This window comes from Strongylocentrotus purpuratus, unplaced genomic scaffold (genome assembly GCF_000002235.5).
Source record: "Strongylocentrotus purpuratus isolate Spur 01 unplaced genomic scaffold, Spur_5.0 spur5_scaffold_13, whole genome shotgun sequence".
Classification (NCBI taxonomy): domain Eukaryota; kingdom Metazoa; phylum Echinodermata; class Echinoidea; order Camarodonta; family Strongylocentrotidae; genus Strongylocentrotus; species Strongylocentrotus purpuratus.
Window position 1 is genome coordinate 25295737 of NW_022145598.1, and position 23750 is coordinate 25319486.

Below are 23750 nucleotides of genomic sequence, written 5' to 3' on the forward strand. Positions count from 1 at the left end.
AAATTTCTAAGAGGGAAAATGCCGACTTAAATATGATAATGATAAAATACCAAGGAATTTAGGAGTTTCATGGGTACCAATTCAATGGAAAATTGTATTAAAATAAGAGCCCCCGTCAGCACTAAAAGAGCCCCCGTGAGAAGGCTCACGGGGCTCTTTTTTTTTTGGAAGAGCCCCCGTGGACAAAAAATTATTTGAGCCCTGGCTACAATCCACCCCTAGGAAGGACCCAGGTATTAATTTTTCGATCCATTTATACAAGTATCTGCATATGCATACATTGGAGCATGGAGCTACCATGTCCAACTCTAAGTACTCTCTGCATCGTGGCCACCAACAGACAAGACTTTTGTACACACCCCCCCCCCCCCCCCCCCCCCCCCCCCCCCCCCGGCCATAAAAAAGGCGACACTACTCCGTGCATTGAACAGGCGAACAGTATTACTTTCTTGCCCGGACCAGGGAATACAGGTTATACATAACCCCCCCCCCCCCCCTTGCATAGAAGGCAAATAGGTCCCTGCATTGAACAGGCGAACAGATGAAAATACAATGCCATTTTATTTTGTTGACAAGTGACAGATTCCTTAGTGTTACATGATTAATTTTTTGTAGAAAGCCTTCGCTGAGCATCCTAGGGGTCCTTTCCTAGACATCGGGTCATACACAGCATTGGTCTATAAGGAATAGAAAATGAATTATATGTTAATTTCAATTCATGCACCATATAAAAAATGTACTTCTATGATTCAATTATATGTATTATTTTTTTCATATAATGGCGAGTTTGACCTCATTCCAAGTAGCAACAGCTAACTATGAAATGGACTTGAAGGGTGTTCTACAAAGAGTTAAGTTTGACTTAAAGTCATACGTAAGGGCCAATTTGCATACGTTATTAAACGCAAAATCTCATTGGTAGATTAAGCAACTAGGACTTTAAGTGCCACTTTAAAGGTAAATGTCCCATTTGCAGGCCAAATAAATGAAAAGATTAAATTCCAATGGCATTTGGAAGATATTACTAATTTATAACTTCTGTCAAAAGTAAAGGGCTTGAAAATGCCTTGTGGGAAAACAACGACGATTAGTTGTCAAATCGACATTAGAGATTGCAATCACTGAAGTAAATTGTCTGATTTTCAGACCCTTGTACCGAATGGTCTTATAATTTGTGCTGCACATAGACCAGATCAGTTTAATTTTGGCCATTATAAGAAGTGGGTTATTGATGTAGACAAATGCTGCATGTTACAGCTCATTTATGTACTATGTTATTACCAAAGAAAAAAGAAGTCAGTCAGTCACTCAATGTTGTCCGACAGTGAAGTCTATAAAGTAAACGGGTTTCCTTACATAATTTGAATACTAGGACTTTGCTAACGTTTAAATTTCACATATAGGACATACATGCCATATTCATGATTCCTGCAATGTTCTACATAATTTGATGTTGGTTGCAAAAGGGACACAGTATCTTTAAAGTCAAACTTAACTCTTTGGGAAACACACCCCTGATATTGTATAGGAGGCAGTCATAGTAGACCAGTTTAAAAACAGACTGAAAATTCACTTTTACTAAAGTGCATAGGGACTGAAAAGTGATATGATCTATACAAATACAGTTTATTATTATCATTATCTATGCATCTAATACTTCACATAATTTAGCTGTAGTATATGACAATTATTATGCTTACCAATGCTCGAAATGGCCTTTTCTTCATCTTGGACGCATTTGAAAGGGCAGCCTGTAAAATGAGCTTGATCATTGTCTGCTCTCCATCTGGTTAGAGGAGTCTACGCTGAAGGACACGTTGTGTGCTGAAAGAAATGTGGAAAATATCATTTCTTACTCCTCAAAAAATAGATTTTTGTTTCTTTCCAATACTTAAAGGGATCCGGTAACTTTGTCTCAGATTCTGAAACAAAATCCTGGAATTAGCTCATGCTGCAATGATAATTATAAACCTTTAGGTCAGTAAGGAACCCCAAGGCTTTTACAAGCCGATCGCTTGTCTGATTATCAAGATGTTTATGATTGGAATTACAAATTTTGACACTACAGTCTATTGGGGAAAACAAGTGATGATTTTGAAGCGTGATTCTTTTAGGGCTTCAATATTACACCATATCACAGACACTGATAACATGTAGGGCCGTGCATCTCAGATTTAACATTGTTAAACAATGCCTTTAAAGTACCTACATACATATGCATGTATCTACTAGCAGTGACATTTGTTTACATGGCAAGTATTTTTTTCTTCTAAGTTTGGCGTAACAGAATTTTTGTTTACATTTTATCCCACAGAGTACCTAACATTTCATTCAAATAAATCTTACACACTGTACAAAAAAATTCCTCTACAATATTTGTAAGTAGGATGGAAAAGACAGACAATTGCCCATTACAAATGTTTTATAGGAAATGTGTATAACAAAAAGAAAAATTATGCTTAAATTTTCTTGGAAAGCAAAATTATTAATCATTTGAATATTGGTTTGGACTATTTATCATCTACAAGAAAGTTACAATCCACGTCTCATTTAAACACACTTTATTGTGGATATACAGTGTACTTTATAGAAAACAGCCCTACATGTATTTCAGGTTCCCCCAGTATCTATACTAAGGTGAGTTTTGAGAGCTTTTGTCACATAAGATTAAACTTGTTTACAAAATGCTGCCCTAATTTGGCAAAAGGAACAAGTGACAACAGTGACATTTCATGTAAAAGAGTAAAAGAGCAAAATGCATCTGTCATTTACACTGACCCCAATGCAATAGCATGTCTTGCCTAACATATCTCTAAGCAGGACGAGTGTTCATGCATAAAATTTGGCCCGGAAGAAGAGCCCACTAGGTATAATATGTCTTTGCTTCCTTTTGACAAAGCAGGGCAGAATGTTTATTGGACAGTTAAGGATGTACAGTGTTTGGTTTCTACTAGCTGGTCTATAAGTACTGACAAATGTTTACAAGTTTAGGTACATTACTACATTTTAAATCTAAACTTATGATAAATCCATTTTAATCACACTCCCAAGTGTGATTTACTTACATGTGACTTTGTTGTGCTCAATTATATTAAATTGTGACAATTTCATAATTTTCTTGATATCCAAACATCCTGCAAGAAATACATATTCCCCCAAAAAGATAAGTTGCAAAAGTCTGCCCAAATAAATATTTCAATACCTTTTCAAGAAATTCCTTAGAAAATATCTATAGCTGATGGTTTCTTCTATTAAGGTTAAAAGAAATGAGTTTTCAAGAAATAAATTTCACTAATTTCTCATGCTCAAATAATATAGAAATCAAAAGATAAAAAACTTTTAGGACAGTGGGAAGGGAACTATATTGTCATGGAAACATTTTTTTCTTTTTAAAATTAACTGTAGGGTGTCCTGTCATATATTAGCTATAATGACTGGATAAATTTGCATAGGGAACAATAGGGATTTTTTTCTTCTCATTTAATAACGTATCAAGATAATTCTTTCAAGCTTACCACAACTGCTTCCCCAATACTCGGTTGCCAACTTTGTACAACAGTAAGCTGTAAACGAAGAGGGAAAACATGAAATCAGTATAATTGCATTAAATTCATAACATTCTATTTTGTTGCTTCTTATTTTAGTGTGATCAGTTAAGGGTAAGCATTCTGTCTTACAGAGAAGAATAAAGTTATCATAAGATCAATTCAAAGCCTATCACTACCTTGAAATTCATTAAAGTTGTTATTTCGATAGGTAAAATGCTTTTTTCTTGGGTCAAACTCATTCAATGTTAATGACTGATGATATAAGGTAAATACATACAAACAAATTGGGAACCAGTGCATTGCCTAATAATTTCCATATGTCACACCACCGTTCACATCATAACTTGCCTCAATTGCTTTTGTTAGGAATTATTGACCTAAGTTACATTAATTGCTTGCAGAAAAATACTTCTTTAACATTTATGGAAAAAATAAATTACACATTGTGCAGTTTTAATTAGTTTAGGACATATACTAAGTTTGTCTGTATTGACTACTCAATTATGAAAGGTGTACTGTTCATTGCAAGTACGTGTAGTTAAAAATGCTTATGTGATCTAACAGAGTAAAATATGAAGCTAATAGCAATTGTAGTCATCAAAACTCCTTAGAAAATTCACTTACAAACATAACTCTCTTTTGCATGTTATGAAAGACAGGGTACAATGTATTCTATGGTTTATTTTGGATGTTACACAATGTTAACATTTCAATCAGATCATCAATTTCTACAAACTCTACACTATAGATGTTTAATCAGCTTGCTTTGTTCTTTGCTATAAACTACATGTACAATGTGTCATTCAAGAATATCACTGAAACATATGTATGAACAAGCAAAACATTAACAATTACAACAACAACAAAATGTAAAAAGTTTCCCAGCCATTTTAAGTTTTAGAAAAAGGGAATCCTAATGCATTGTTCATCCTGAGAATTGGACATTTTACATGTATTTTGTATGTTTCAGGTTTTAATACTAGTTAGTAACAATAACGCTCTTAATCTTAATATGTATTTATCTATTTACTTGATGACCGATGGATGGATGGATGGATTGATTGGTTGGTTGATTGATCTTTACTCTTGCTGTGCCGATATCATAAGTGACAAACAGTTTAGGTTAAACATGTATTTTAGATTGCACATTGCTCCAACATGTATTTGGATACCAAGATATTCAGAGCATAAATCAATCATTCTAGTTATCTGTGAAATGTGAAATATAATACATTATAGATTCATAAAAACATTTATTTTCTTCTTGATCTTTCCAATTTCTCTGTTTGACAATAAACAATGGTTAAATAAGCAAGAGAAAAAGGACAAGCAGTATTAAAGCCCATTTACATGTATATTTCACACTGCATGTACCTTATAAATGTACAAAATACATTTGAGGAAGATACAATATATATGTTTAGGATCATTGAATAAGGTATTAATGCCGTTTTCTTTTATACATGTACATGTATGTAAATCTTGTTGGAAGGGTCAAGCGTTTGAAAGGTATTTGTCATTAGTACATGTGAGGGTAATGAAATGAAAGGAAAAATGTATGAATAAATTCATTTTGAAGAGGCTTCACCTTATTGCCCCCACAAATTGGTAATCCCTTTTCTTGTAATTTGGAAATTTGGCAGAATTACAGCCACATGAACATGTGTTTTACAAGTTTCTCTAATAGGAAATGGATACTAGAACTGATTATTGTTTTATGAATACATACTGTAAGCCCTTGTGCTAATCAATTGTATTTGTACATGTATGCAACCAATGAGTGTGTCTTGTAGAGTGCAAGCCTATTTCATAACATTTCTTGATAAATTGTTATCATTTAAGAGAAGGTTCATTGATTTTCAAAACTAACTTTATTGCAAAGCTAGGTGAAACTTTAATTGGACAAGGTTATCAAAATTCAATGCTTGGAAACATTTGAAGTAAGGATTATTATCAATTACAAAGCGCTTAAATACAGCCCCGGCATAGCACCTGAAGAGCTCTCTGAACACTTGAGATGTGTGACGTCACATTTTGAATATGATTTGCTCAAGCAGACGCTGTCCCATGACATCTCAAACATTTTCATTGCCTGTTTTGTCATCTTCTCTTCAGTTATTTCTCTCACTTCACTACCCTCAGGCTAAATGTAATCTATATTGCCTCACTCTAAACCTCGTGCATGGTATTATTTTGATAAAAAATGCAGCGATTTAAAAATTAAGGAATCCATGTAACAAAAATAAGACGCCATTTTATTTTCAGCAGCATCCACGGTGGTATGTTCGGCATTTCAAGAGGAAAATTTTATAAATCACCCGATATGGAGTTGACCTCAAACTTGTACGATGGCCATCTGTTAGCTTACCAGTTTCTAGTGATACATAATTTGCCATATATATATATATACGGACTTACAGATATATGTGATTTTCTTTGAACAGGCACTGTGAATGCAAATTTAAGTATTGAATAATGGCAGTAGTAATCCTTTCTACATAGATTAGTTACATGTACTTGGTGCTTTTTTAAAAGATATTGTAATATATTTTTAGATTTTAAGCTGGCTTTTGATTCAATCAACCATGATATTCTTCCTTTCAAAACTTTATTGTTATGGAATTCGTGGAGTTACCCTCAAATTTATTTTGCAGTTATCTAAATGATAGAAAACAATTCACTGTTTTCGATTCTAAAACTTCAAGTTTACAGTCAGTTTCCTGTGGAATTCTGCAGGGGTCAATTATAGGCCCCCTGCTCTCTTAAATTCATTTAAATTATTTACATTCAGTCTCTCCCATTTTGAATTTTATACTGTTCACGGACGATACCAATATATTTTATAAGCATAAAGATGTCGAATGCCTGACCCAAAATCTGAACAATGAACTCCTAAAAGTTAGTGAGTGGATAAGCGCAAATAAACTGCAAATGTTATGTTGTTTTACTTTCCAAAGATGTGTGCTAGTGAAGTAAAAATATATATGAATGGGAATTTGATTAAACATACAAATTTAACAAAGTTCTTAATATTGATAAAGATAAAGTGGAAAGCACACGTCTATGAAGTTCTATGCAAAGTGTCTAGAACAATAGGAACTATGAGTAAACTAAAAGACATCTTGCCAACCATTATTCTTACAATGTTATACAACTCACTAATCTTGCTTTACATATCCCACTGTAACATTATATAGGGGTTTTGTAAACAACATTTACTTGATCATAATTTGCTTGATTTTATCACACTTATATATCTGTAGCATATCCATGCCATGTACACTGGGTATTGTTTAAGTGGGTGATTTTGAGCTTTTTGTTATCTACCAAATAGTTTAAATTGACCATCTACATTCTTTGGTTATATGACATCATTTGGAACACGCTCTATGAAAATGAAAACCTGATGATTTGCAAACACACAACAATAAAAATATCAAGAGGAGAGGTTGAAAAATTGAAATCTTACATCTATATTTGCCCCTCATTTAAACTACTGTAGTTAAAGTATGAAAATGTCTGTTAAGTGTTAACAGTCTAGTGTAACGTCCGAAACGTGCTAACAGCATACCAGAAAGTGCTGTTAAAATGGCTGAATAATTTTTACGAGTCCCTTTTGTTGAGATTTTTTCAGATAAAGTACAATTATGGATTTACTGTTTAAAGCAGCAAGCAATGCCTTGCATCACAAAGTGTGGCTTCAATATTGTATGTTTTATAAATCAATTTCGCAAAAAGTTGAGATATTTTACAGAAAATTTGATTTACTTTTTTAGCATCATATTTCTTAATATCTTTATATTCAAACCTATATAAATTTATCAAAATAGTTTCCTTAACAGGAGTGTTCATTGTGAAATCGTAACTTGCAGATATGATCAAAAATGGTGTTAACAATGAAATTGTGTAATGTCCGAAACAGCCTTCTTGTGCTTACCCAAAAATGATTGGATAAGAAAGACCTGATTTGTGTTTTGACTTGTGTAAGGACTTATGATAACTCATTTAATAAACATTTATGAACTCCAGATATCCTAAAATATGGATTATCATCATTAAAATGATATTTCTTGATTTAGACATTAAAAGTAAACTGTTAACAGAAAATTGGTTTTAACTATAAAAAATATTGTAATGATGCATTGCAAAATTTCTTTGTTTTGGTGGTTAGCTGCCTTGAGATGTTCAAAAATGTTATGATAGATAGTTCCTGCAGTTCATATCTTCTGCTACCTCTAATGAAAAAAATTTCGGACGTTGAGACAACTTTTTCAATTTTTGACTTTATTTCTAATATGCACTACTATAATTTGATTTCATTTCATTTTCATAGAATCACTTGGAGTAACTAATAAGCTTATTCAAACTATATACAATCTCATTAATTTATTTTTCTAGTGAGTTAATTGGGGATCTACATTGTTTACAGAAAATGTAACATCTGAAGCAACATTTTCAATTGTACTGTTCCATCAAAATACAGGAGATGATTCAGATTACTGTTAACTTTCTTTAAAGTCCCTGTTCAAAGAAAATCACAAATATATGGCAAATAACGCTTCACTAGAAACTGGTAAGCTAACAGATGGCCATCGTACAAGTTTGAGGTCGACTGCATATCGGGTGATTTATAAAAATACATATAAAACCACCTCCATTGCATCTGGGATATACGAGAGATTCGCCAGAAAAATAACGATGTTTTAATGATGTCACATTATGAACCATCCCTGCCCAAGCAGACGACATCCCACAAAGAATGAACATAATTGCAATGCTATTATTTCTCAAATTATAATGAGTTTAGTGAATATAAATGTGATGGCATTTGACACCATTCAAAAAGGGGTATGAAACCGATTCTAAATTCTTTTATTTGTAAATACACAGGATAGGGGTTAATGATCAATCAAAGAAACCACACTTTCAAATTGAAAAAACCCTGAATGATAGCATGGACAGCATATGTTCCCTTTTGAAACGCCGAACTACCACAGTGTTGCAGCTGAAAATACAATGGCATCTTATTTTGTTTACAAGCAATGGATCACTTTATTTAAGCGTTTTGTAACTGATAATAATCGTTACTTTGAATGTTTCCAAGCTTTGAATTTTGATAACCTTGTCCAATCAAAGTTTCACCTTTGCAATAATGACAATAAAGTTAGTTTTTAAAATCAATGAACCTTCTCTTTAAGATCCAATTATGCTCATTAATCATCAATAGAAAATAATCATATTGTTTGTAGCTACATATTTTTTTCAGCTCCAACCAAAAATGGTATGTCAATTTTGTTACAAAATTCTGTAAACAATTTGCTGTTCAGGGATACCTCATGCACATAAAGCAAAGTTGACAATTTTTCATCAAGCTATGGGAGGTCAATCTAGGTCCATACTACAAGAAAAATTGGCAACTGATTTCTAATACTTTATCTTTGAAAAGTTTCAGGCTCTCAAAGAGCCATTTAGCTATTTGGTTTTTAAGAAAACAGTGAGTGCCTTATAAAATCTAAAGTTTTTTTGGAAATTCTGAATATATCTGATAGGGAAGCCAATTTCCCTGACTAACATTGGCAAGTGATTGTATTAGACAAGTTCATGATGTTCTTATATGAAGAGCAAAAGAGTACTGGGAAGTCAACACAAGATTTCTATCTCCCACTTTGAGAGACTGAGAATATCACTGATTCTTATTTGAATAAGTAATGATGGGAACTTAACTTTATCAATTATCAGTACACCTGTGATACCCTCCACAATATATCCTAAAACAATCCATCATATCTAATTATGTCTTACAGGCCTTCCAACTACAAATAGTTCTTTGACATTAACTAATCACACTCATTGATGAATGTGAAGATAAATTGCAATCACAATTTGTGAAACAAAATCACCATGATAATGTCAAAAACTGTGGACAACTAGGTTTATGAAAATTACATAAGTGAGCTTCAAAGCTTTTGAAATAAAAGAGAGAGCATTTTGAGAGTTCACATCAGGCAACCAGAGGCTGCATAACAATGGGCCTGGAAGTAGGTGTGGATGGGGGGGGGGGGGGCTCATTTGTACACCAAACAAAAAGGTCCCCCATCCACACTTATATAGTCCGAGCTCGATGCTTGGCTGCACTTGCAACATATTTTAATTTGCAAAAGCAAAAAACCAAAAGATTGCCCTTAAAGAATAAATGGCCCTTTTTACATCATTCAAAACAGCTATATTGATGAGAATGGGACATTATTGGCATTAACTGCCTGAACATCATTAAAAACACAATCCATCTTCAAAAGTAAAGAAGAATTCACTGTTGACAATAACAGTGTTGTATTAAACATTTTGCTTTTGGACATATTTAGGATTGCTGTATATTCCATGAGAAAACATCATTAATAATAGGCATCATTGCAGGGGGGGGGGGGGATTCCCTTCGTAAACATAGGGGCCTACTGTAAGTAAATTAGAGCAGTAAATGAAAATGAGGAATATCGGTGCTCAAACCTGACTTGCAGAACTTTTTATGAGGGGTATTTACATATCAATACACTAGCCAGAAACTTACCACAATCAAATCGCTTCTTGATCCAGAAGGAACATCCTTACATCCAGGCTCCTATTTGTAGGACATAAACAAAAATGACAGGGGCATCGTTCATGGCAGGTAATACAAATGGAAGTAAACATTAGAAAATCATAAGTTTGAAAACAATTTATAGGTAACGCTGTACAATGTAATTCTTAGTTAAAGAATTTCATTTCATTTCATTGATTGGTTCAACCATTTTTTTAAAACAAACATTCAAAATTACAAGCTCGAAGGCTTGACTGCACCTGCAACATATTTTAATTTGCAAAAGCAATAACAAAAAGAAGCTGATATGCTTTAAAAGACAAACAAAATCAATAGGAATAAAGTGAAAGGACGTGAAGATTTAAGGTACATAAAATGTTTGAAAGAGTTACAAAGACCTACTCTCAGGATTACTATTTTAAGTTTTAAGAGTCACATACAAATCAATGTTCATAAATCAAGTTTGACTGATGATGTCTCTCGTATAACAATATCCTTGAATTTGGTGTGAATTTAAATGGTGTTTATTCCCCTTCATAATGATGCCCCATTTGTAATGATTATCCGTATGTAATCATGGAATGTGCAATAAACATGAGTCTAAGGCAAAATTAAAAGTGAAATGTTGCAAAATGCATTGTAATTGTCAGGAACGCATTCTACATTTGTTTGAAAGATGTTGAGGCCTTGCAAAGTAATTATATGCAGGACTAAAAGCTGTAAACTGACAGACTTGCAACAAATGTATGATGTACTCAAACAAAATGCAACAAATGTATGATACTCAAACACAATGACAATTTCTCAATCAGCTGATTACAAATGCATTTCATCTTACAAACATTATTGGCATTAACTACCTGAACATCATTAAAAACACAATCCATCTTCAAAAGTAAAGAAGAATTCACCGTTGACAATAACAGTGTTGTATAAAACATTTTGCTTTTGGATATATTTAGGATTGCTGTTTATTCCATGAGAAAACATCATTAAAAATAGGCATCATTGCAGGGGGGGGGGGGATTCCCTTCGTAAACATAAGTAAATTAGAGCAGTAAATGAAAATGAGGAATATCAGTGCTCAAACCTGACTTGCAGAACTTTTTATGAGGGGTATTTACATATCAATACACTAGCCAGAAACTTACCACAATCAAATCGCTTCTTGATCCAGAAGGAACATCCTTACATCCAGGCTCCTATATGTAGGACATAAACAAAAATGACAGGGGCATCGTTCATGGCAGGTAATACAAATGGAAGTAAACATTAGAAAATCATAAGTTTGAAAACAATTTATAGGTCATGTTGTACAATGTAATTATTGTTACAAGAATATCATTTCATTTCATTGATTGGTTCGACCATTTTTTTAAAACAAACATTTAAAATTACAAACGATGTTCGAAAGATATATTCAAAACATATGTGACATACAAAGTAAAAATGGTAGAATCATTGACATATAGTAAAGACGTGCTTAAGGATATGTCAGGAGGAATAGGGTTCCAAATAACAGAAAAATTGTTTCTTACAGATTTAAAAAATATAGTTGTTTCCTGGCCAAAATTTAAATGAGTCTCGCCCACGAGTATTATAATAATGAACATCATTAAAACATCAGAAAGCAATCAGTGAAAACTGAAGAAAAAGGGAAGTGTAAAATACAAGCAGTTATGAAATTTGAAAGTATGCTCAATTAATCAGAAGTTGGATATCTGCAAAATATTTTAAAGTCTACAATTTTTGGGGTAGAGAAATAGTCATCAATTTCTACTTGTTTTCCAAAAAATCATTTTCTAGCACCTGTGTCCTATTGAACCAGGGAGTGCCTACTAACTCTTGATTATGTTGATCTTTCTTCAAAATAGATCTATTCCTTTGATCAATTAAGGATGGTTGTGTTGTGATAATTAATGGGAAGGCTTCTCTCAAGAGAAAACATATAATTACAAAGTATTGTGTTTAACTCATCAACTTGAAAACTTTAACATGTCTTAAATGTCTTAGCTTTTATATAGAGTTCCCTTTAGATTTCACTATTTTGTTTCTTGCTTTTTTTAAAACCAACATAATAACAAGATGGACATCCACTTTCATGACTGGTGTTACATACAGGTACTTCCCTATTTTAAAAATCATTATCCTTATTGACAGAACTGTAAGCGATGTCAGAAAAACAAAACTTGTTCAACCTAAACAACAAGGAAGTCTACAGCTTTTTCAGGCTGGGGTAAAGACTGAGATGTTACAGATACAAACAAAAAGCCAGATTCCTAACTTACAATACAAATTAAAAATAGAAAAGGACTTTCATTTGTGTAAAAAAAATTGGCAAACTTACAGTGCTAGTTGACACTCTCTTGGAAGAACAGCTCTGGAATCACTGGGAGCACCTCCATTCGTAATTCTCATCTCATTCATCTGCTAAGAGACAATGACCAAAACTTGTACATTCAAGAGATGCCTTAAATTTACATTACCTTAGTTTTAGCAGAAACATCAAATTTTTCTTTTAAAATTGAAACCAATTATGTCATGTAGTGATTATTGAGCATTACTGGTATGACTCCAAACTTTAATAGCGCTCAGCAAGTTCAGCAAGCTCAGCAAAATAAAGTTGGAACTAAAGTTGATTAAAAATGGTAGTTTTAATTATTAAAATAGAAAATCAACATACTATAACAAATACAAATTAGATATATTGGAATGTTTTCTGTGACTAAATAATTCTGAAATTCATAAGATACATCTAAATTAGACTCTAGACCCAACTCCACTTCTCAACTAAATCTACAAACACCCAGTATGGGCACATCATAGGTATTTACATGTGTACAGTATGTTATTGAGGTTTTATCAAGCTGATGGCCATGCCCTTACTCGCACTAATGTAGCCAGGGGACAGGGCGACACATGCCTCCTTAATAATGCTTTTGGATAAAACTTATTTGTTGTTGTTGGTTTTTATGGCGTTTTCCATAGTCATTGGTAACATTGGTAAACCAAACTGACGTTATTGGTACAACAAACTGACAGAATGCAACACACATACCAACAAAAGGTATAATTTACAAACAAAAATGGTAGAAGAAATACCATTTTCCAGTTGTGAATGTGTGAAAATTATCACAACTCACTTGATTCACTCACACAGAATTGTAATCTTTAGTCAGTTGTAAAATGTGTCTGCCAATGTTATTTTGATTATATTTGGTTATATTTACATTTAGGTCCAAAGAACAGGACAACATGATATGAGCTTAAAACTTAAGCATCATGCTCTGTTATTAGCTTTGGAAAAATTGTCAGAAAATTGATTATGATGTACCCACATCATGTGTGATTTACCAACAACAACAGTTAAAGAATACATTTTCAAACGGTAAAGTGTAAAATTGTCTCAACCTGCTTCCTTTGCTCACTTAAACAAAATGTACTTCCTGTCCTCCATCTGAATGAAATTTCTTTCAAGTTTGATGGAGTTCCAAAGGACCAACAGAAACAGAGTTTACTAATGTATACCTAGCTTGATAATGAGCATAATTAATACAAGACCTGTTTGACAGCCATTAATTAAACCTGCAGTAAAGATGTGAAACAGGCAGGAAATCAGAGGACAATGATATTCTGGAATTAGATGACTTCCCTAAGCTGGGGGATGCAAAACCTCCCACTCCCTTCCCTTCCCCAATTCAGGGCAACCAGCTCATATTAAGGCAGCAATTACTTGCCTTTAGCCACTTTTATTGGGTTTTCATAATTTGTTGATAAGATATCAAACATAAATCAAGTCAATCAAACAAAAAACAAACAAAATGCAGCAATACAACAGCATACAACGAAAACAGTGCTTCGTAACTATCTACATGTAATAAAAGCAGTCACTTTTTCTCTTCCACATATCTATCCTCTGTAATTAGAAAAAAAACAAGTGTCTAATTTAGTAGAGGGATAAACATTTTTGCATTTAAGTATCAAGTATGTAGAATTTGAAAGATTAAAAAAGCAATCATCATAATAATTTTGCTTTTGTAGATATACAGACAGGATTACAGATCATAACAATTAAATTTCCTTTTCTTCCAGAGAGGGAGAAAAAGAAAGTATTTAAAAAAAAAAGTAGTTTCAGAAATTAATAACTGTACTCATAACTTAAATCTCCATTTCCGAAAATGAATTGGAAGTTTGTCATTTTTCTTAGCAATACGATATTCAATATCTTTGTTAACGGCAATACATGTACATGCTTTATAACCGTAAAAGGTTGGTGGTTTATTTTTGAATTTGCAAACATACATGTAAGTATAATATTTAGGTCAAAGAAACAAATATATTAGGAATTTATCGACATTATAACTAAACATCTTTTCAAATGTTGAAACATTTTGTACATCAGGCTTTTTGGTTTCCTGAAAAATAACTTTCATATTTTCATCCCAAATGTGTTTTACAATAGGAAATTCAATAAAAAGATGTACCGGTATATAGGTTTCAGGGGCATTAATTGTTACAAAGGGAACAGTTGGGGGAGTCCTTTCTTTTGATTTTATACAAAATATCATTGAAACCTAGTGCTTTAAGAAATAAATTTAAATAGAAAGAGTGCATACATGTACTTATGGTGGATTTAAAATTATTTACATGATTTTTTTTCACATTTGACCTCATCAGAGTTGTGAAAATCATTCCTAAATATCATTTGTTTGTATGGAACACCTGGTTTTAACATGACACTGTATGCATATTTTGGAATTTTCTGAGTTTTCAAAAGTGTGGACTGTGGTTCTAATTTCTTCAATAATTTCATGTGGGGTTAAGTGAGACTAACCTCTCATTTTGTTTATTTTTCACATTCAAAAGTTGCATTTCCTCCTGTCCTGTGCACTAATATCATAATCAAGAATAAGCTCCTCAAATAGTTTATTACCAGGGTGAGGAGGGTTGAGTAAATCACTAATAAATAGTTACCTCTGTCTAACCTAGCTATCCTGATATATGAAATGTTGCTTTCATTTTGAGCAAACGTTTCTATTCAACCAAATAAACTGACAAGAACCAATTGGGAAAAGGGTGAATCAAATTCAGCTTCCAAATTTTTTCCCCTAAATATATAACATGTTCGGAGAGACTTGGCCAATTGACTTGAGATTAATCTGTTAAGAACATATTCAGATGCATGTGTGTTCCATAGAATATCCTTACTATCACTAAAATTGTTACAAACAGAAATTTAATAGACTTCCACCAACTGTCATAATTATCATGAAGGAGCATTTTAACCCATGACATTTTTTGTGAAACAGACGAAAGTAGGGGTCAATCATTCGTAAACCACCCAAAGAAAATTCATTACACATGTATTGTCTTTTGGCCCTACCATTTCCACCACTCTATATACATCTAAACAACAAAGTATTTAATCGTTTGAAAAAACTCTGTGGTATTTTAACACATAAGACAGAAGGAAGAAAAAAAGGAGTAGTGGCAACAATAGGGTCTTTACAACACAGAACTTCCCAACGAGGGATAAGATTCTACCAGCCAGCACTTTAAAGTCTTTTTAATGGATTTGAGTTTGGTCCTATGATTAAGTTCATATAGTTGATTTAAATTCAAAGAAAAATGGACACCTAAAGTTTTTAAAGTAGAGTTATTCCACTTTTAACCGTTAACAGAAAAGGAAATGCATAAGAGCCTTTCTTAGAACCAATCCATATTGCTTCTGAATTAGATATATTGAGCTTACAACCAGAGCTATCAGAAAAATTACCAATAGTGTCAAACAATCATCTAAAGGAGGTAACTGAGCCATCAATAAAAGATACTGTGGAATCATCTGCTAACAAAGATATTGTTATGTATTGCTAGAGGCATGAGCGTCCCTGGACGGTGTGTGGGCTCTATAGTTTACACTATTATTACATTATTATTATATTTTCAATTGTTTAAACAAATTGTTGGCTTACACCCAGTAGATGCAGGTTCAAATCCCACTAGTTCCAAGATTTTTTCTGACTTGTTTTTTAATTACAGATCAATCAATCAATCTTTATTTACTGGGTGTTAGCCAGCAATTTGTTTAAACAATTTAAATTTCTCCCAGGAAGCATTACATTTATAAAGATATATATTATTTTCAACTGGTACTCCTTCGCTTTGAAAGTTTTGTTTAATAGTAAGAGCCATAGTTTCAATAACTAATAAAAACAAGTATGAAGATATGGGACTTCCTTGAAAAATATCATTTTCTCATGTTAATAGAATTTATCAAATTTCCATAATTATATACATAACTTTTTTGACCAGAATAAAACATTTATATCCAGTTATTGAATTTATTACTGAAATTAAATGCTGTAATACACCAAGAAGGAACTGATGAGAAACACTGTCAAAAGCTGTCTGAATGTCAAGCAGAACAATTGCACCTGGAATTTTCTTTGAGTCTGTATAAGATTCAATTTAAATCTGTTATCAACCAGAAATTGTTTCCAATATTCCTACCCTTTAAAAAAAAAGATTGGTCAAGTATGACAGACATTTTTTCAAACGGTTTGCTAAAGTTTTGGCTAAAATCTTGTAGTCTACTGTTAATAAGGAAATAGGTCTAAATTTTGGTAGATAGGAAGTATCTTTATCTTTTTCAGGAATCTAAGTAATAACTCCATTCTTTTGAGAGGTAGACATTAGTCCATCCTGCAGAAAAGAAAATTTACACAAGTTTAAAAGCATATCAGAAAGGTCTTTCCAAAAAACTATATAAAATTCCACAGGTAAACTGTCCAGTGATGGTGATTTGTTATGACTCATTGAATTAAGTGTCTCCAACAATTTTTGCTTAGTAATGTGTTTTTCAAGAAAATCTTTATGAACTTCATTTAATTGAGGAAGTTCAATGGAATCTAAGAAATTAACCATTATACCATCCAAATTATTATCATTGCATCTTCTCTTATACAGGGCTTGATAAAATGAATGAATTTCTCCCAAAATCGTTTGTTGATTTACAATAATGTCATTACTATCATTCTCTAATCTAAATATACTCTTCTTTTCTTCTACTCTGTTTTATAAATTACAAAAATATCTGGAACTCTTCTTCAGTCCATTGGATTAGAGAACGAACAATAAAACCTTGGGTTTCATCATTTTTTTTCATTATTTTTTGTCAAGAAGCTCAGTATTATCTATATCTGCACCTAATTTGATATCTAAATTCTCAATATCTTTAATTTTTTTTTAAATATTGATAATTCTCGGTTTCGTTTTTTCTGGGACGCAATGTATATATAAAAGAGGTTTTGAACTGTGACATTCAGTAATTTTGTTTCACCTTCTTTGAAGCTTGGATTAAAAAGAGGGATGTTTTCACCAAACTGATCTGATAGTAATGAAATAAATTGATAACCAACAAAACTATTGTATATGGTATACACTAAAAACATAAATCCATTAACAGTCCCTCTGCTATGAAAAACCAGTTCAAATATTCATCATTAGTTGCCATATTTGTGAGAACAATAAACTTAAGAGCTACAGTGTTATTTTGGGCAACTGAAAAGTCATGCATAAAGTAATAACAGTAGACTTGTATTATACAACATAACAAATCCTGGTTATTACTGCAAGTTTTACAGGTTACATGATACTGTATTTTTCATCTCAAATGTTGATCACTATCTTTTAGAGTACCGGTAAGTTTTCTGGTAGTTTCATTTAGAGTAAGTTTTCTTATACATATATCTTTTAGAGCAAGTTTTCTTGAAGTTTCTTTTCTTTCTTCTAAATTTTTCACTGCTTTGCCTTTAATTATTTATAATCCTTTCCTTTTGTCATTGCTCTATAGAGTAGTGTCTTTATCATTTCTTCTTATTTCATTAGCTAAAACAAAACAAAAATAGTATATCACTTTCTTTAGAAGTTCTCTATTTTCTATGTTCTCTATAGCATCTTCAACTTGTTTTCTCCTGACTTGAAATAGAGTTCTTGTATCCATAATTAACATTATCTAAGAATAGGGTCGCATTTCATAATACAAAATTTTTGTCGTTATTCCTAAGGGTCCCTATTCATAATACAAGAAAAGAGTCACTATTCATAATGCGGGAAGACAGTCGCTATTCATAATGTGGAATGAGGGTCACTATTCATAATACGAGAAGAGAGTCATTATTCGTAAGGACCACTATTCATAATCGAAGAAGGGAGTCGCTATTCATAATACGAGAAGAGGGTCGCTGGTCATAATACGAGAAGAGGGTGGCTATTCATAATATGGAAAGAGGGTCGCTATTCATAAAAATTAAATAAGCAGACAGAATGATAATAAGAAAGGGAAATATTGGATGGGGGACACCCCCACGGCTATGGTAAAGCTATGGGGGAGGGGGCGGCTCATGGCCCTGAATATTTGTTGAAAACTTATATTGAAAACATACATTTCTGAACAATTAAAGAAAAAAGGCATGCCCCAGTAATCTAAACAACCCATCATCCCGGGCCCCCAATCATCAATCAGCCCCCCGGAAATAAATATAAATGTCTGACATCTGAATGTCCGAGTTGTCATCATTGGCAGGGCAGGGGGCAGGGGATATTTCATATGTAATGATGTGTTTGTTCTGCAATTATCTATCTTGTTTCATGACAATTTATGTCGACCTCGTTTGGTTTGTTCACTTTATTGTAATTTTATATTTTGGTTTGGCTGTTTAAAGTTATTGATTCTTTATATATCGTGTGTGAACCAGAATGCATGCAGAAATGGATTTGATTAATTATTGCGTGTATTTTCCGTGTTTGCTTTGAATTTATCATGTCTCAAATTGATTAATGTTAAACTTTTTCTGAACCTGCACGCATATTTGTATTTACATTCCATATTTTTCCTGTTTTTGTTCTGTATTTATCATTATATCCTGCCCCCTTGTTGCTACAAGGGCTAGATATCCCACCCCCAAAATAATAACATAACCAAATTTCTCACATATTTTTGTTGTTGTTGTTGTTGTTGAACTAGACCTTATATCAGACCTCCTTACCCATCATCATCACCACCCCCACCCAACAAAAAAAGACAGTAAATGTTTGGTTTATATTCAGATTGCATTACTGCAAAAAACCTCAAAGGTCCAAAAGTGTTCAAGCCCCCTTTTCCCCAAACAAAACACAATATCAAAGTGCCCCCCCCCCCCCTCCCCGACTCTCTACAGGGAATTACTTAGCTTCTGGTCCAGTCCAACTCCTAATGTTTTTGGTGTTAGGAAAGTTTCAGGAAATCAAGATTGTGGATGAATAGAGTTAGGTTAATTAGTATGATTACCGGTACTAGTATCCTGAGGTACAGGTGTATGTATTGAAAATCTTGAAACTCTACATTGGCGAAAATTGAAAAGCTTCTGGGTGCCTGTCCTTGACTTTTGGCACTGGATATGACATATGGCTAAGGCTATATAATTTGTACGTCCATAGGTCCTATTAAAACCATTTCCTACTAAAACATTGCTGTATAAACAATTACTAGTTTCTAAAATAGCATGGGCCTGCTTGTTCTACTTAATGTCTCAGTGGCGTAGCCAGGATAAGATCAGTAAGGGGCAGAGTGGTGGGGCAAGATTTCTCACAATGGGGACAAATTATGATAGGATAAGTTGTTATGCTTTACTTTATTTTTGTCATCACAGAAGTGGGGCAAATATATTAGCTAGGTTATGAGGATGTCTCTATATAATTATCAAAGATAAAAGGTAATATATACTTTTAAAGGTAAAGACCAGTATTGGAAACGCCCCAATTTCAAAAAATGAAATGGAAGCTCTCATTACCAATCATGTGAAAGAATATGTTTTGACTAATACATGATGATAACAAATTTGCCGGGAAACCGCCTACTAATTCATATATTTGGTAAATTTGTTTCTCTCATGGTCTGGTGAGAGATAAAGGGTAGTCCCATATACATCTTTCTGTGTATAGTGCTTGTAACTTTACGACAAATGGGCCAAATTTCCTATCATTTTGATGATTCCAGAACCTTGCAGATGCTAGATGCTAGATGATCAACCTTTTCTGATCGATTCCACAACGTTTCTTTCACAATGCAATCGCATGACCATTACTGGTCTTTACCTTTAAAGAAAGACATAATACAGGGGACGCCAGCACTGATTGCATATGGCGTGACGGTCACAAAATCATATCTTATTTGGCCAAAAATCTTGATAATCTCGTATTATAAATCGCCACCCTCTTCTCGTATTATGAATAGTGACCCTCAATACAAATTATGAATAGCGCCCCTTCCTCATGTTTATAAATAGCAACCCTCTTCTCATAGAATTGAATAGCGACCCTCTTTTTGTATTATGAATAGCAACCCTATTCTCTGTCCTTATGGGTAGCGACCCTCTTCTCGTATTATGAGTAGCGACCCTCTTCTTGTTTTATGAATAGCGACCCTCTTCTCGGTCCTTATGGGTACGGACCCTCAATACAAATAAATAGCGCCCCTTCCTCATGTTTATGAATAGCAACCCTCTTCTCATAGAATTGAATATCGACCCTCTTCTTGGTCCTTATGGGTAGTTACCCTCTTCTCGTATTATGAATAGCCACCCTCTTCTTGTATTATGAGTAGCGACCCTCTTCTCATATTATGAATAGTTACCCTCTTCTCGTATTATGAATAGCCACCCTCTTCTTGTATTATAAATAGCCACCCTCTTCTCATATTATGAATAGCGACCCTCTTCTCATATTATGAATAGCGACCCTCTTCTCATATTATGAATAGCGACCCTCTCCTCGTATTATAAATAGCGCACCTTCCTCATGTTTATGAATACATGTAGCAACCCTCTTCTCATATAATTGAATAGCGACCCTCTTCTCGTATTATGGATAGCAACCCTCTTCTCATACATGTAGAATTGAATAGCGACCCTCTTCTCGTATTATGAATAGCAACCCCTTCTCATAGAATTGAATAGCGACCTCTTCTCGTATTATGAATAGCAACCCTCTTCTCATAGAATTGAATAGTGACCCTCTTCTAGTATTATGAATAGCAACCCTCTTCTCATAGAATTGAATAGCGACCCTCTTCTAGTATTATGAATAGCAACCCCTTCTCATAGAATTGAATAGCGACCTCTTCTCGTATTATGAATAGCAACCCTCTTCTCATAGAATTGAATAGCGACCCTCTTCTCGTATTATGGATAGCAACCCTCTTCTCATAGAATTGAATAGCGACCCTCTTCTAGTATTATGAATAGCAACCCTGTTCCCGTGTTATGAATAGTGCGCGTATCCCTGCGTGTATCTGACGCGAAGGCAATCTGCATGTAATCGAAAAGGCTTGACTCGAACTTTAATTTATCTTTATAAGGAGTAAAGCATAATTTGTTGATTAACGTTCTATTAGGTCTTCTTCGATGTTGTATAAAACAAATAATGAATGTTTTTCATTCGTTTAATAGTGCAAATATTTTCATTCGTTGAAAGATTAACGTTAATTCTATTCAACTCGGCTGACGCCTCGTTGAATAGAATGTTAATCTTTCAACTCATGAACATATTCGCACTATTGAACTCATAACCATTCATTATTTGTATACTATGTAATGACCCTTAATGTGAATTATGAATAGCTGCCCTCATCTCACATTATGAATAGCGGTCCTTATAAATAATCATGCCTTTATGAATAGTGACCCCTTTTCCGTTTTATGAATAGCGAGGTTACCCCTGTAGATCACCCTTGCAAAACAAGGGGTACGTAAAAGGGCTGCTATATTAACCAGCAGAGCCAATTGGCCCTCTGCCCCCTCCCCCACAATTAGTTTTGGGAAGTTTTTTGGGGGGTTGATTTGAAATTTCATTCTTAGAAGCGACTAACAAATAGTGGAAAAATACAGTTTTTAAAATGTAAAAATGTAAAGTCTTTTCAAAACGTACTTGCTCTGCTTACCCAAGCAAAGACTAATTTGATTCTGATTCAATATTTACAGAATAACTTATGAAACACATATGACACAAAATTACCAAATACCTTGGACTTGCCCATACACGAGCATCAAAACAATATGGACTTGAAAATTTGAATTGTTGATATTTATCGTTCTAAATTTCACAACTATCCACATCAGGATGTATAACAAACCAAAGTACCAGTACTGTGAAAGAAATTAGCTGAAAACACAAGATTGGTTGGCTTTTTAAAAATTAGTTTTTAACCTTAGAAACTGCCATGGACCCCCCCCCCCCCCCCCACTCGACCAAAGCTTCAGTCTTGTAGTTGTATGATGGGGAGCCCTTTGTCTGTGCATCTATTATTAGAATACATACATGTAGGCGATTGAGGCCCTCCCCCCCCCCCCCCCCTCCGATCGAATAATGAAAAAAAGAGAAAGAAAAAAGAAAAAGAGAGAAAAAAAGAAGGGGAAAGGAAAAGGAAGATAAAAGAAGACGATTAGACCCCTTCCCCCCTGATCGTAAATTTGCATTCAATTTTCTGACTAGACCTGTGCCCCCGTATGATGCCAGCTAGCCCCCCCTCAACTTCTGACTCTAGCTACGCCAGTGCATATGTTCGGGATTTATGACATGATGGAAACATTTTCAAGGGTTGTAGTATGTGAATATAATTACTGAAATAAGACTAAATCAGTACTAATGTTATGTAGATCTAGCCTATAGTAATCCCAGACAACTCGCCCTAAAGACAGCTCGCCCTTGGAAAACTCGACACAATACCCTGGACATCTCGCCACAATACCCTAGACAACTCGACCATGGCGAGTTGTCCAGAGTATTGTGGCGAGATGTCCAGGGTATTGTGTCGAGTTGTCCAGGGTTGAGATGTCTTTGTGGCGAGTTGTCTGGACCCCGTCTAATGATGTAGCTGCTAGCTGTTCGTTCCCCCAGTGATTTCTTCTTAATAACATTATATAAATTAGGTACCTGTCCTTGTCTAGACCCTCTACAGATACTACACAAACCTAACATTACACTAGTCCAAATCAAACAACACAGTAACACTAAACAACAGTTATAGTACTAGTATTTATAGTATATTAGTACCTGCATGATCTGACATGTACATCATGTACATGATGTAGGCCTAGGGCTAATTTATTGAAGATACATACAATAATGTATGTAGGCGGCTAGGCCTACCCTGATTTAATTAACATTGACTTGTAGTTGTACACATTACTTGATCTTACTGTTACTAGTGTTATAACTAACCGTTCTACGACAGCACAGTCACAGTCACAGTGGCAATCAATTAGTCAAGATAATCAATACAACAAAGATGATAAGGCAACAAGTATAATTACTCACCCATAACACCATCATTCTGTCAAACTGTACATACATATATGTAGGACTCCATGCATGCAGCATGCGCATCCATCAAGCGCCTTGGTAGTCTCTTTTAAAGTCTATGCGATAATACACGCAGGAGCAGGCTCGTGTGTATTGTCAATGGTGATGACAACACATTTACCAATTTTCATATGGAAAGTTGTTGCTTTGGGCAACAACTTTACCAAATCGGTAAAAAAAGCAACACATTTACCATTTTTGCAACAACTTTACCATTCACAGGCAACAAC

The 23750-nt window shown here is 33.9% G+C and overlaps 1 long non-coding RNA gene across 3 annotated transcripts; it reads right to left on the minus strand.

The window, feature by feature from the left end:
* Positions 1–210: 210 nt before the first annotated feature.
* Positions 211–23750, minus strand: LOC115923064. Of its 3 annotated transcripts, none has more exons than XR_004063753.1 (7): positions 23476–23750; positions 12470–12549; positions 11274–11324; positions 10114–10164; positions 3516–3563; positions 1701–1824; positions 211–677 (listed from the first exon to the last, which is right to left on the minus strand). It is a non-coding gene; the product is annotated as an uncharacterized LOC115923064 (long non-coding RNA). The 3 variants fall into 3 exon arrangements; XR_004063752.1 differs by having other exon boundaries at positions 12470–12552; XR_004063751.1 differs by lacking the exon at positions 23476–23750 and having other exon boundaries at positions 12470–12818.